Source organism: Hypomesus nipponensis, chromosome 20 (assembly GCF_054491055.1).
Source record: "Hypomesus nipponensis isolate SF chromosome 20, ASM5449105v1, whole genome shotgun sequence".
Classification (NCBI taxonomy): Eukaryota; Metazoa; Chordata; class Actinopteri; order Osmeriformes; family Osmeridae; genus Hypomesus; species Hypomesus nipponensis.
Genome location: NC_140380.1, coordinates 817501 through 827500, shown reverse-complemented (window position 1 = coordinate 827500; position 10000 = coordinate 817501). Strand labels below are relative to the sequence as shown.

The window sequence follows — 10000 nt, the reverse complement described above, 5'->3', positions numbered from 1 at the left end:
GAATGAGCAAAAGAGCATACAGCACCTGGTATTCCCAGGCGGTCTCCCATCCAAGTACTAACCAGGCCCGACCCTGCTTAGCTTCCGAGATCAGACGAGATCGGGCGTTGCCAGGCTGGTATGGCCGTACGAAATAAGTTGACAACCATAGGCTACTTATCCATATACAGATTTAGCAATTGACAATGCAAGGTAGTCTCTCTCTCTCTCTCTCTCTCTCTCTCGTGTCAAAATGAAAACAGCTTCCAGCCCCTTTCATGAAGGACTACTTGTGCATATTGCAAGATGTCAGTTTCTAAGTGAATGAGCAAAAGAGCATACAGCACCTGGTATTCCCAGGCGGTCTCCCATCCAAGTACTAACCAGGCCCGACCCTGCTTAGCTTCCGAGATCAGACGAGATCGGGCGTTGCCAGGCTGGTATGGCCGTACGAAATAAGTTGACAACCATAGGCTACTTATCCATATACAGATTTAGCAATTGACAATGCAAGGTAGTCTCTCTCTCTCTCTCTCTCTCTCTCTCGTGTCAAAATGAAAACAGCTTCCAGCCCCTTTCATGAAGGACTACTTGTGCATATTGCAAGATGTCAGTTTCTAAGTGAATGAGCAAAAGAGCATACAGCACCTGGTATTCCCAGGCGGTCTCCCATCCAAGTACTAACCAGGCCCGACCCTGCTTAGCTTCCGAGATCAGACGAGATCGGGCGTTGCCAGGCTGGTATGGCCGTACGAAATAAGTTGACAACCATAGGCTACTTATCCATATACAGATTTAGCAATTGACAATGCAAGGTAGTCTCTCTCTCTCTCGTGTCAAAATGAAAACAGCTTCCAGCCCCTTTCATGAAGGACTACTTGTGCATATTGCAAGATGTCAGTTTCTAAGTGAATGAGCAAAAGAGCATACAGCACCTGGTATTCCCAGGCGGTCTCCCATCCAAGTACTAACCAGGCCCGACCCTGCTTAGCTTCCGAGATCAGACGAGATCGGGCGTTGCCAGGCTGGTATGGCCGTACGAAATAAGTTGACAACCATAGGCTACTTATCCATATACAGATTTAGCAATTGACAATGCAAGGTGGTCTCTCTCTCTCTCTCGTGTCAAAATGAAAACAGCTTCCAGCCCCTTTCATGAAGGACTACTTGTGCATATTGCAAGATGTCAGTTTCTAAGTGAATGAGCAAAAGAGCATACAGCACCTGGTATTCCCAGGCGGTCTCCCATCCAAGTACTAACCAGGCCCGACCCTGCTTAGCTTACGAGATCAGACGTGATCGGGCGTTGCCAGGCTGGTATGGCCGTACGAAATAAGTTGACAACCATAGGCTACTTATCCATATACAGATTTAGCAATTGACAATGCAAGGTGGTCTCTCTCTCTCTCTCTCTCTCTCTCTCGTGTCAAAATGAAAACAGCTTCCAGCCCCTTTCATGAAGGACTACTTGTGCATATTGCAAGATGTCAGTTTCTAAGTGAATGAGCAAAAGAGCATACAGCACCTGGTATTCCCAGGCGGTCTCCCATCCAAGTACTAACCAGGCCCGACCCTGCTTAGCTTCCGAGATCAGGCGTTGCCAGGCTGGTATGGCCGTACTAAATAAGTTGACAACCATAGGCTACTTATCCATATACAGATTTAGCAATTGACAATGCAAGGTAGTCTCTCTCTCTCTCTCTCTCTCGTGTCAAAATGAAAACAGCTTCCAGCCCCTTTCATGAAGGACTACTTGTGCATATTGCAAGATGTCAGTTTCTAAGTGAATGAGCAAAAGAGCATACAGCACCTGGTATTCCCAGGCGGTCTCCCATCCAAGTACTAACCAGGCCCGACCCTGCTTAGCTTCCGAGATCAGACGAGATCGGGCGTTGCCAGGCTGGTATGGCCGTACGAAATAAGTTGACAACCATAGGCTACTTATCCATATACAGATTTAGCAATTGACAATGCAAGGTGGTCTCTCTCTCTCTCTCTCTCGTGTCAAAATGAAAACAGCTTCCAGCCCCTTTCATGAAGGACTACTTGTGCATATTGCAAGATTTCAGTTTCTAAGTGAATGAGCAAAAGAGCATACAGCACCTGGTATTCCCAGGCGGTCTCCCATCCAAGTACTAACCAGGCCCGACCCTGCTCAGCTTCCGAGATCAGACGAGATCGGGCGTTGCCAGGCTGGTATGGCCGTACGAAATAAGTTGACAACCATAGGCTACTTATCCATATACAGATTTAGCAATTGACAATGCAAGGTAGTCTCTCTCTCTCTCTCTCTCTCTCTCTCGTGTCAAAATGAAAACAGCTTCCAGCCCCTTTCATGAAGGACTACTTGTGCATATTGCAAGATGTCAGTTTCTAAGTGAATGAGCAAAAGAGCATACAGCACCTGGTATTCCCAGGCGGTCTCCCATCCAAGTACTAACCAGGCCCGACCCTGCTTAGCTTACGAGATCAGACGTGATCGGGCGTTGCCAGGCTGGTATGGCCGTACGAAATAAGTTGACAACCATAGGCTACTTATCCATATACAGATTTAGCAATTGACAATGCAAGGTGGTCTCTCTCTCTCTCTCTCTCTCGTGTCAAAATGAAAACAGCTTCCAGCCCCTTTCATGAAGGACTACTTGTGCATATTGCAAGATTTCAGTTTCTAAGTGAATGAGCAAAAGAGCATACAGCACCTGGTATTCCCAGGCGGTCTCCCATCCAAGTACTAACCAGGCCCGACCCTGCTTAGCTTCCGAGATCAGACGAGATCGGGCGTTGCCAGGCTGGTATGGCCGTACGAAATAAGTTGACAACCATAGGCTACTTATCCATATACAGATTTAGCAATTGACAATGCAAGGTAGTCTCTCTCTCTCTCTCTCGTGTCAAAATGAAAACAGCTTCCAGCCCCTTTCATGAAGGACTACTTGTGCATATTGCAAGATGTCAGTTTCTAAGTGAATGAGCAAAAGAGCATACAGCACCTGGTATTCCCAGGCGGTCTCCCATCCAAGTACTAACCAGGCCCGACCCTGCTTAGCTTCCGAGATCAGACGTGATCGGGCGTTGCCAGGCTGGTATGGCCGTACGAAATAAGTTGACAACCATAGGCTACTTATCCATATACAGATTTGGCATTTGACAATGCAAGGTGGTCTCTCTCTCTCTCTCTCTCTCTCTCTCTCTCTCGTGTCAAAATGAAAACAGTTTCCAGCCCCTTTCATGAAGGACTACTTGTGCATATTGCAAGATGTCAGTTTCTAAGTGAATGAGCAAAAGAGCATACAGCACCTGGTATTCCCAGGCGGTCTCCCATCCAAGTACTAACCAGGCCCGACCCTGCTCAGCTTCCGAGATCAGACGAGATCGGGCGTTGCCAGGCTGGTATGGCCGTACGAAATAAGTTGACAACCATAGGCTACTTATCCATATACAGATTTAGCAATTGACAATGCAAGGTAGTCTCTCTCTCTCTCTCTCTCTCTCTCTCGTGTCAAAATGAAAACAGCTTCCAGCCCCTTTCATGAAGGACTACTTGTGCATATTGCAAGATGTCAGTTTCTAAGTGAATGAGCAAAAGAGCATACAGCACCTGGTATTCCCAGGCGGTCTCCCATCCAAGTACTAACCAGGCCCGACCCTGCTTAGCTTACGAGATCAGACGTGATCGGGCGTTGCCAGGCTGGTATGGCCGTACGAAATAAGTTGACAACCATAGGCTACTTATCCATATACAGATTTAGCAATTGACAATGCAAGGTGGTCTCTCTCTCTCTCTCTCTCTCTCTCTCGTGTCAAAATGAAAACAGCTTCCAGCCCCTTTCATGAAGGACTACTTGTGCATATTGCAAGATTTCAGTTTCTAAGTGAATGAGCAAAAGAGCATACAGCACCTGGTATTCCCAGGCGGTCTCCCATCCAAGTACTAACCAGGCCCGACCCTGCTTAGCTTCCGAGATCAGACGAGATCGGGCGTTGCCAGGCTGGTATGGCCGTACGAAATAAGTTGACAACCATAGGCTACTTATCCATATACAGATTTAGCAATTGACAATGCAAGGTAGTCTCTCTCTCTCTCTCTCTCTCGTGTCAAAATGAAAACAGCTTCCAGCCCCTTCCATGAAGGACTACTTGTGCATATTGCAAGATGTCAGTTTCTAAGTGAATGAGCAAAAGAGCATACAGCACCTGGTATTCCCAGGCGGTCTCCCATCCAAGTACTAACCAGGCCCGACCCTGCTTAGCTTCCGAGATCAGACGAGATCGGGCGTTGCCAGGCTGGTATGGCCGTACGAAATAAGTTGACAACCATAGGCTACTTATCCATATACAGATTTAGCAATTGACAATGCAAGGTAGTCTCTCTCTCTCTCTCGTGTCAAAATGAAAACAGCTTCCAGCCCCTTTCATGAAGGACTACTTGTGCATATTGCAAGATGTCAGTTTCTAAGTGAATGAGCAAAAGAGCATACAGCACCTGGTATTCCCAGGCGGTCTCCCATCCAAGTACTAACCAGGCCCGACCCTGCTTAGCTTCCGAGATCAGACGAGATCGGGCGTTGCCAGGCTGGTATGGCCGTACGAAATAAGTTGACAACCATAGGCTACTTATCCATATACAGATTTAGCAATTGACAATGCAAGGTGGTCTCTCTCTCTCTCTCTCTCGTGTCAAAATGAAAACAGCTTCCAGCCCCTTTCATGAAGGACTACTTGTGCATATTGCAAGATGTCAGTTTCTAAGTGAATGAGCAAAAGAGCATACAGCACCTGGTATTCCCAGGCGGTCTCCCATCCAAGTACTAACCAGGCCCGACCCTGCTTAGCTTCCGAGATCAGACGAGATCGGGCGTTGCCAGGCTGGTATGGCCGTACGAAATAAGTTGACAACCATAGGCTACTTATCCATATACAGATTTAGCAATTGACAATGCAAGGTGGTCTCTCTCTCTCTCGTGTCAAAATGAAAACAGCTTCCAGCCCCTTTCATGAAGGACTACTTGTGCATATTGCAAGATTTCAGTTTCTAAGTGAATGAGCAAAAGAGCATACAGCACCTGGTATTCCCAGGCGGTCTCCCATCCAAGTACTAACCAGGCCCGACCCTGGCCCGACCCTGCTTAGCTTCCGAGATCAGACGAGATCGGGCGTTGCCAGGCTAGTATGGCCGTACGAAATAAGTTGACAACCATAGGCTACTTATCCATATACAGATTTAGCAATTGACAATGCAAGGTAGTCTCTCTCTCTCTCTCTCTCTCTCTCTCTCTCTCTCGTGTCAAAATGAAAACAGCTTCCAGCCCCTTTCATGAAGGACTACTTGTGCATATTGCAAGATGTCAGTTTCTAAGTGAATGAGCAAAAGAGCATACAGCACCTGGTATTCCCAGGCGGTCTCCCATCCAAGTACTAACCAGGCCCGACCCTGCTTAGCTTCCGAGATCAGACGAGATCGGGCGTTGCCAGGCTGGTATGGCCGTACGAAATAAGTTGACAACCATAGGCTACTTATCCATATACAGATTTAGCAATTGACAATGCAAGGTGGTCTCTCTCTCTCTCTCTCTCTCTCTCGTGTCAAAATGAAAACAGCTTCCAGCCCCTTTCATGAAGGACTACTTGTGCATATTGCAAGATTTCAGTTTATAAGTGAATGAGCAAAAGAGCATACAGCACCTGGTATTCCCAGGCGGTCTCCCATCCAAGTACTAACCAGGCCCGACCCTGCTTAGCTTCCGAGATCAGACGAGATCGGGCGTTGCCAGGCTGGTATGGCCGTACGAAATAAGTTGACAACCATAGGCTACTTATCCATATACAGATTTAGCAATTGACAATGCAAGGTAGTCTCTCTCTCTCTCTCTCTCTCTCTCTCTCTCTCGTGTCAAAATGAAAACAGCTTCCAGCCCCTTTCATGAAGGACTACTTGTGCATATTGCAAGATTTCAGTTTCTAAGTGAATGAGCAAAAGAGCATACAGCACCTGGTATACCCAGGCGGTCTCCCTATCCAAGTAATAACCAGGCCCGACCCTGCTTAGCTTCCGAGATCAGACGAGATCGGGCGTTGCCAGGCTGGTATGGCCGTACGAAATAAGTTGACAACCAGAGACTACTTATCCATATACAGATTTAGCAATTGACAATGCAAGGTGGTCTCTCTCTCTCTCTCTCTCGTGTCAAAATGAAAACAGCTTCCAGCCCCTTTCATGAAGGACTACTTGTGCATATTGCAAGATTTCAGTTTCTAAGTGAATGAGCAAAAGAGCATACAGCACCTGGTATTCCCAGGCGGTCTCCCATCCAAGTACTAACCAGGCCCGACCCTGCTTAGCTTCCGAGATCAGACGAGATCGGGCGTTGCCAGGCTGGTATGGCCGTACGAAATAAGTTGACAACCATAGGCTACTTATCCATATACAGATTTAGCAATTGACAATGCAAGGTAGTCTCTCTCTCTCTCTCTCTCTCTCTCTCGTGTCAAAATGAAAACAGCTTCCAGCCCCTTCCATGAAGGACTACTTGTGCATATTGCAAGATGTCAGTTTCTAAGTGAATGAGCAAAAGAGCATACAGCACCTGGTATTCCCAGGCGGTCTCCCATCCAAGTACTAACCAGGCCCGACCCTGCTTAGCTTCCGAGATCAGACGAGATCGGGCGTTGCCAGGCTGGTATGGCCGTACGAAATAAGTTGACAACCATAGGCTACTTATCCATATACAGATTTAGCAATTGACAATGCAAGGTAGTCTCTCTCTCTCTCTCGTGTCAAAATGAAAACAGCTTCCAGCCCCTTTCATGAAGGACTACTTGTGCATATTGCAAGATGTCAGTTTCTAAGTGAATGAGCAAAAGAGCATACAGCACCTGGTATTCCCAGGCGGTCTCCCATCCAAGTACTAACCAGGCCCGACCCTGCTTAGCTTCCGAGATCAGACGAGATCGGGCGTTGCCAGGCTGGTATGGCCGTACGAAATAAGTTGACAACCATAGGCTACTTATCCATATACAGATTTAGCAATTGACAATGCAAGGTGGTCTCTCTCTCTCTCTCTCTCGTGTCAAAATGAAAACAGCTTCCAGCCCCTTTCATGAAGGACTACTTGTGCATATTGCAAGATGTCAGTTTCTAAGTGAATGAGCAAAAGAGCATACAGCACCTGGTATTCCCAGGCGGTCTCCCATCCAAGTACTAACCAGGCCCGACCCTGCTTAGCTTCCGAGATCAGACGAGATCGGGCGTTGCCAGGCTGGTATGGCCGTACGAAATAAGTTGACAACCATAGGCTACTTATCCATATACAGATTTAGCAATTGACAATGCAAGGTAGTCTCTCTCTCTCTCTCTCTCGTGTCAAAATGAAAACAGCTTCCAGCCCCTTTCATGAAGGACTACTTGTGCATATTGCAAGATGTCAGTTTCTAAGTGAATGAGCAAAAGAGCATACAGCACCTGGTATTCCCAGGCGGTCTCCCATCCAAGTACTAACCAGGCCCGACCCTGCTTAGCTTCCGAGATCAGACGTGATCGGGCGTTGCCAGGCTGGTATGGCCGTACGAAATAAGTTGACAACCATAGGCTACTTATCCATATACAGATTTGGCATTTGACAATGCAAGGTGGTCTCTCTCTCTCTCTCTCTCTCTCTCTCTCTCTCGTGTCAAAATGAAAACAGTTTCCAGCCCCTTTCATGAAGGACTACTTGTGCATATTGCAAGATGTCAGTTTCTAAGTGAATGAGCAAAAGAGCATACAGCACCTGGTATTCCCAGGCGGTCTCCCATCCAAGTACTAACCAGGCCCGACCCTGCTCAGCTTCCGAGATCAGACGAGATCGGGCGTTGCCAGGCTGGTATGGCCGTACGAAATAAGTTGACAACCATAGGCTACTTATCCATATACAGATTTAGCAATTGACAATGCAAGGTAGTCTCTCTCTCTCTCTCTCTCTCTCTCTCGTGTCAAAATGAAAACAGCTTCCAGCCCCTTTCATGAAGGACTACTTGTGCATATTGCAAGATGTCAGTTTCTAAGTGAATGAGCAAAAGAGCATACAGCACCTGGTATTCCCAGGCGGTCTCCCATCCAAGTACTAACCAGGCCCGACCCTGCTTAGCTTACGAGATCAGACGTGATCGGGCGTTGCCAGGCTGGTATGGCCGTACGAAATAAGTTGACAACCATAGGCTACTTATCCATATACAGATTTAGCAATTGACAATGCAAGGTGGTCTCTCTCTCTCTCTCTCTCTCTCTCTCGTGTCAAAATGAAAACAGCTTCCAGCCCCTTTCATGAAGGACTACTTGTGCATATTGCAAGATTTCAGTTTCTAAGTGAATGAGCAAAAGAGCATACAGCACCTGGTATTCCCAGGCGGTCTCCCATCCAAGTACTAACCAGGCCCGACCCTGCTTAGCTTCCGAGATCAGACGAGATCGGGCGTTGCCAGGCTGGTATGGCCGTACGAAATAAGTTGACAACCATAGGCTACTTATCCATATACAGATTTAGCAATTGACAATGCAAGGTAGTCTCTCTCTCTCTCTCTCTCTCTCTCTCGTGTCAAAATGAAAACAGCTTCCAGCCCCTTCCATGAAGGACTACTTGTGCATATTGCAAGATGTCAGTTTCTAAGTGAATGAGCAAAAGAGCATACAGCACCTGGTATTCCCAGGCGGTCTCCCATCCAAGTACTAACCAGGCCCGACCCTGCTTAGCTTCCGAGATCAGACGAGATCGGGCGTTGCCAGGCTGGTATGGCCGTACGAAATAAGTTGACAACCATAGGCTACTTATCCATATACAGATTTAGCAATTGACAATGCAAGGTAGTCTCTCTCTCTCTCTCGTGTCAAAATGAAAACAGCTTCCAGCCCCTTTCATGAAGGACTACTTGTGCATATTGCAAGATGTCAGTTTCTAAGTGAATGAGCAAAAGAGCATACAGCACCTGGTATTCCCAGGCGGTCTCCCATCCAAGTACTAACCAGGCCCGACCCTGCTTAGCTTCCGAGATCAGACGAGATCGGGCGTTGCCAGGCTGGTATGGCCGTACGAAATAAGTTGACAACCATAGGCTACTTATCCATATACAGATTTAGCAATTGACAATGCAAGGTAGTCTCTCTCTCTCTCTCGTGTCAAAATGAAAACAGCTTCCAGCCCCTTTCATGAAGGACTACTTGTGCATATTGCAAGATGTCAGTTTCTAAGTGAATGAGCAAAAGAGCATACAGCACCTGGTATTCCCAGGCGGTCTCCCATCCAAGTACTAACCAGGCCCGACCCTGCTTAGCTTCCGAGATCAGACGAGATCGGGCGTTGCCAGGCTGGTATGGCCGTACGAAATAAGTTGACAACCATAGGCTACTTATCCATATACAGATTTAGCAATTGACAATGCAAGGTGGTCTCTCTCTCTCTCGTGTCAAAATGAAAACAGCTTCCAGCCCCTTTCATGAAGGACTACTTGTGCATATTGCAAGATGTCAGTTTCTAAGTGAATGAGCAAAAGAGCATACAGCACCTGGTATTCCCAGGCGGTCTCCCATCCAAGTACTAACCAGGCCCGACCCTGGCCCGACCCTGCTTAGCTTCCGAGATCAGACGAGATCGGGCGTTGCCAGGCTAGTATGGCCGTACGAAATAAGTTGACAACCATAGGCTACTTATCCATATACAGATTTAGCAATTGACAATGCAAGGTAGTCTCTCTCTCTCTCTCTCTCTCTCTCTCTCTCTCGTGTCAAAATGAAAACAGCTTCCAGCCCCTTTCATGAAGGACTACTTGTGCATATTGCAAGATGTCAGTTTCTAAGTGAATGAGCAAAAGAGCATACAGCACCTGGTATTCCCAGGCGGTCTCCCATCCAAGTACTAACCAGGCCCGACCCTGCTTAGCTTCCGAGATCAGACGAGATCGGGCGTTGCCAGGCTGGTATGGCCGTACGAAATAAGTTGACAACCATAGGCTACTTATCCATATACAGATTTAGCAATTGACAATGCAAGGT

The 10000-nt window shown here is 47.3% G+C and overlaps 26 non-coding genes and 8 pseudogenes across 26 annotated transcripts; all 34 read right to left on the bottom strand.

Moving 5' to 3' along the window:
- Nucleotides 1–13: 13 nt before the first annotated feature.
- Nucleotides 14–132, bottom strand: LOC146240843 (5S ribosomal RNA). Its single transcript, XR_014736361.1, has one exon. It is a non-coding gene; the product is annotated as a 5S ribosomal RNA (ribosomal RNA).
- A 182-nt stretch (nt 133–314) lies between these two features.
- LOC146240842 (5S ribosomal RNA) lies at nt 315–433 on the bottom strand. The gene has a single exon (XR_014736360.1). It is a non-coding gene; the product is annotated as a 5S ribosomal RNA (ribosomal RNA).
- A 182-nt stretch (nt 434–615) lies between these two features.
- Nucleotides 616–734, bottom strand: LOC146240841 (5S ribosomal RNA). The gene has a single exon (XR_014736359.1). It is a non-coding gene; the product is annotated as a 5S ribosomal RNA (ribosomal RNA).
- Nucleotides 735–902: 168 nt separating this feature from the next.
- Nucleotides 903–1021, bottom strand: LOC146240840 (5S ribosomal RNA). The gene has a single exon (XR_014736357.1). It is a non-coding gene; the product is annotated as a 5S ribosomal RNA (ribosomal RNA).
- Nucleotides 1022–1191: 170 nt separating this feature from the next.
- On the bottom strand, nt 1192–1310 carry LOC146240839 (5S ribosomal RNA; annotated as a pseudogene).
- A 182-nt stretch (nt 1311–1492) lies between these two features.
- On the bottom strand, nt 1493–1601 carry LOC146240838 (5S ribosomal RNA; annotated as a pseudogene).
- A 176-nt stretch (nt 1602–1777) lies between these two features.
- On the bottom strand, nt 1778–1896 carry LOC146240837 (5S ribosomal RNA). Its single transcript, XR_014736356.1, has one exon. It is a non-coding gene; the product is annotated as a 5S ribosomal RNA (ribosomal RNA).
- A 174-nt stretch (nt 1897–2070) lies between these two features.
- Nucleotides 2071–2189, bottom strand: LOC146240836 (5S ribosomal RNA). Its single transcript, XR_014735134.1, has one exon. It is a non-coding gene; the product is annotated as a 5S ribosomal RNA (ribosomal RNA).
- A 182-nt stretch (nt 2190–2371) lies between these two features.
- On the bottom strand, nt 2372–2490 carry LOC146240835 (5S ribosomal RNA; annotated as a pseudogene).
- A 176-nt stretch (nt 2491–2666) lies between these two features.
- On the bottom strand, nt 2667–2785 carry LOC146240834 (5S ribosomal RNA). Its single transcript, XR_014736355.1, has one exon. It is a non-coding gene; the product is annotated as a 5S ribosomal RNA (ribosomal RNA).
- A 172-nt stretch (nt 2786–2957) lies between these two features.
- On the bottom strand, nt 2958–3076 carry LOC146240833 (5S ribosomal RNA). Its single transcript, XR_014739026.1, has one exon. It is a non-coding gene; the product is annotated as a 5S ribosomal RNA (ribosomal RNA).
- Nucleotides 3077–3264: 188 nt separating this feature from the next.
- Nucleotides 3265–3383, bottom strand: LOC146240832 (5S ribosomal RNA). The gene has a single exon (XR_014735132.1). It is a non-coding gene; the product is annotated as a 5S ribosomal RNA (ribosomal RNA).
- A 182-nt stretch (nt 3384–3565) lies between these two features.
- Nucleotides 3566–3684, bottom strand: LOC146240831 (5S ribosomal RNA; annotated as a pseudogene).
- Nucleotides 3685–3866: 182 nt separating this feature from the next.
- LOC146240830 (5S ribosomal RNA) lies at nt 3867–3985 on the bottom strand. Its single transcript, XR_014736353.1, has one exon. It is a non-coding gene; the product is annotated as a 5S ribosomal RNA (ribosomal RNA).
- A 176-nt stretch (nt 3986–4161) lies between these two features.
- Nucleotides 4162–4280, bottom strand: LOC146240829 (5S ribosomal RNA). Its single transcript, XR_014736352.1, has one exon. It is a non-coding gene; the product is annotated as a 5S ribosomal RNA (ribosomal RNA).
- Nucleotides 4281–4450: 170 nt separating this feature from the next.
- Nucleotides 4451–4569, bottom strand: LOC146240828 (5S ribosomal RNA). Its single transcript, XR_014736351.1, has one exon. It is a non-coding gene; the product is annotated as a 5S ribosomal RNA (ribosomal RNA).
- Nucleotides 4570–4743: 174 nt separating this feature from the next.
- LOC146240827 (5S ribosomal RNA) lies at nt 4744–4862 on the bottom strand. The gene has a single exon (XR_014736350.1). It is a non-coding gene; the product is annotated as a 5S ribosomal RNA (ribosomal RNA).
- A 168-nt stretch (nt 4863–5030) lies between these two features.
- On the bottom strand, nt 5031–5160 carry LOC146240826 (5S ribosomal RNA; annotated as a pseudogene).
- Nucleotides 5161–5350: 190 nt separating this feature from the next.
- LOC146240825 (5S ribosomal RNA) lies at nt 5351–5469 on the bottom strand. The gene has a single exon (XR_014736349.1). It is a non-coding gene; the product is annotated as a 5S ribosomal RNA (ribosomal RNA).
- A 180-nt stretch (nt 5470–5649) lies between these two features.
- LOC146240824 (5S ribosomal RNA) lies at nt 5650–5768 on the bottom strand. The gene has a single exon (XR_014736348.1). It is a non-coding gene; the product is annotated as a 5S ribosomal RNA (ribosomal RNA).
- Nucleotides 5769–5956: 188 nt separating this feature from the next.
- Nucleotides 5957–6076, bottom strand: LOC146240823 (5S ribosomal RNA; annotated as a pseudogene).
- A 174-nt stretch (nt 6077–6250) lies between these two features.
- Nucleotides 6251–6369, bottom strand: LOC146240822 (5S ribosomal RNA). Its single transcript, XR_014736346.1, has one exon. It is a non-coding gene; the product is annotated as a 5S ribosomal RNA (ribosomal RNA).
- Nucleotides 6370–6551: 182 nt separating this feature from the next.
- LOC146240821 (5S ribosomal RNA) lies at nt 6552–6670 on the bottom strand. The gene has a single exon (XR_014736345.1). It is a non-coding gene; the product is annotated as a 5S ribosomal RNA (ribosomal RNA).
- Nucleotides 6671–6840: 170 nt separating this feature from the next.
- On the bottom strand, nt 6841–6959 carry LOC146240820 (5S ribosomal RNA). Its single transcript, XR_014736344.1, has one exon. It is a non-coding gene; the product is annotated as a 5S ribosomal RNA (ribosomal RNA).
- Nucleotides 6960–7133: 174 nt separating this feature from the next.
- LOC146240819 (5S ribosomal RNA) lies at nt 7134–7252 on the bottom strand. The gene has a single exon (XR_014736343.1). It is a non-coding gene; the product is annotated as a 5S ribosomal RNA (ribosomal RNA).
- A 174-nt stretch (nt 7253–7426) lies between these two features.
- LOC146240818 (5S ribosomal RNA) lies at nt 7427–7545 on the bottom strand. Its single transcript, XR_014739025.1, has one exon. It is a non-coding gene; the product is annotated as a 5S ribosomal RNA (ribosomal RNA).
- A 188-nt stretch (nt 7546–7733) lies between these two features.
- Nucleotides 7734–7852, bottom strand: LOC146240817 (5S ribosomal RNA). Its single transcript, XR_014735131.1, has one exon. It is a non-coding gene; the product is annotated as a 5S ribosomal RNA (ribosomal RNA).
- Nucleotides 7853–8034: 182 nt separating this feature from the next.
- Nucleotides 8035–8153, bottom strand: LOC146240816 (5S ribosomal RNA; annotated as a pseudogene).
- A 182-nt stretch (nt 8154–8335) lies between these two features.
- On the bottom strand, nt 8336–8454 carry LOC146240815 (5S ribosomal RNA). The gene has a single exon (XR_014736341.1). It is a non-coding gene; the product is annotated as a 5S ribosomal RNA (ribosomal RNA).
- Nucleotides 8455–8636: 182 nt separating this feature from the next.
- Nucleotides 8637–8755, bottom strand: LOC146240814 (5S ribosomal RNA). The gene has a single exon (XR_014736340.1). It is a non-coding gene; the product is annotated as a 5S ribosomal RNA (ribosomal RNA).
- A 170-nt stretch (nt 8756–8925) lies between these two features.
- Nucleotides 8926–9044, bottom strand: LOC146240813 (5S ribosomal RNA). The gene has a single exon (XR_014736339.1). It is a non-coding gene; the product is annotated as a 5S ribosomal RNA (ribosomal RNA).
- Nucleotides 9045–9214: 170 nt separating this feature from the next.
- LOC146240812 (5S ribosomal RNA) lies at nt 9215–9333 on the bottom strand. The gene has a single exon (XR_014736338.1). It is a non-coding gene; the product is annotated as a 5S ribosomal RNA (ribosomal RNA).
- A 168-nt stretch (nt 9334–9501) lies between these two features.
- On the bottom strand, nt 9502–9631 carry LOC146240811 (5S ribosomal RNA; annotated as a pseudogene).
- Nucleotides 9632–9819: 188 nt separating this feature from the next.
- Nucleotides 9820–9938, bottom strand: LOC146240810 (5S ribosomal RNA). Its single transcript, XR_014736337.1, has one exon. It is a non-coding gene; the product is annotated as a 5S ribosomal RNA (ribosomal RNA).
- Between the last annotated feature and the right edge of the window lie 62 nt (nt 9939–10000).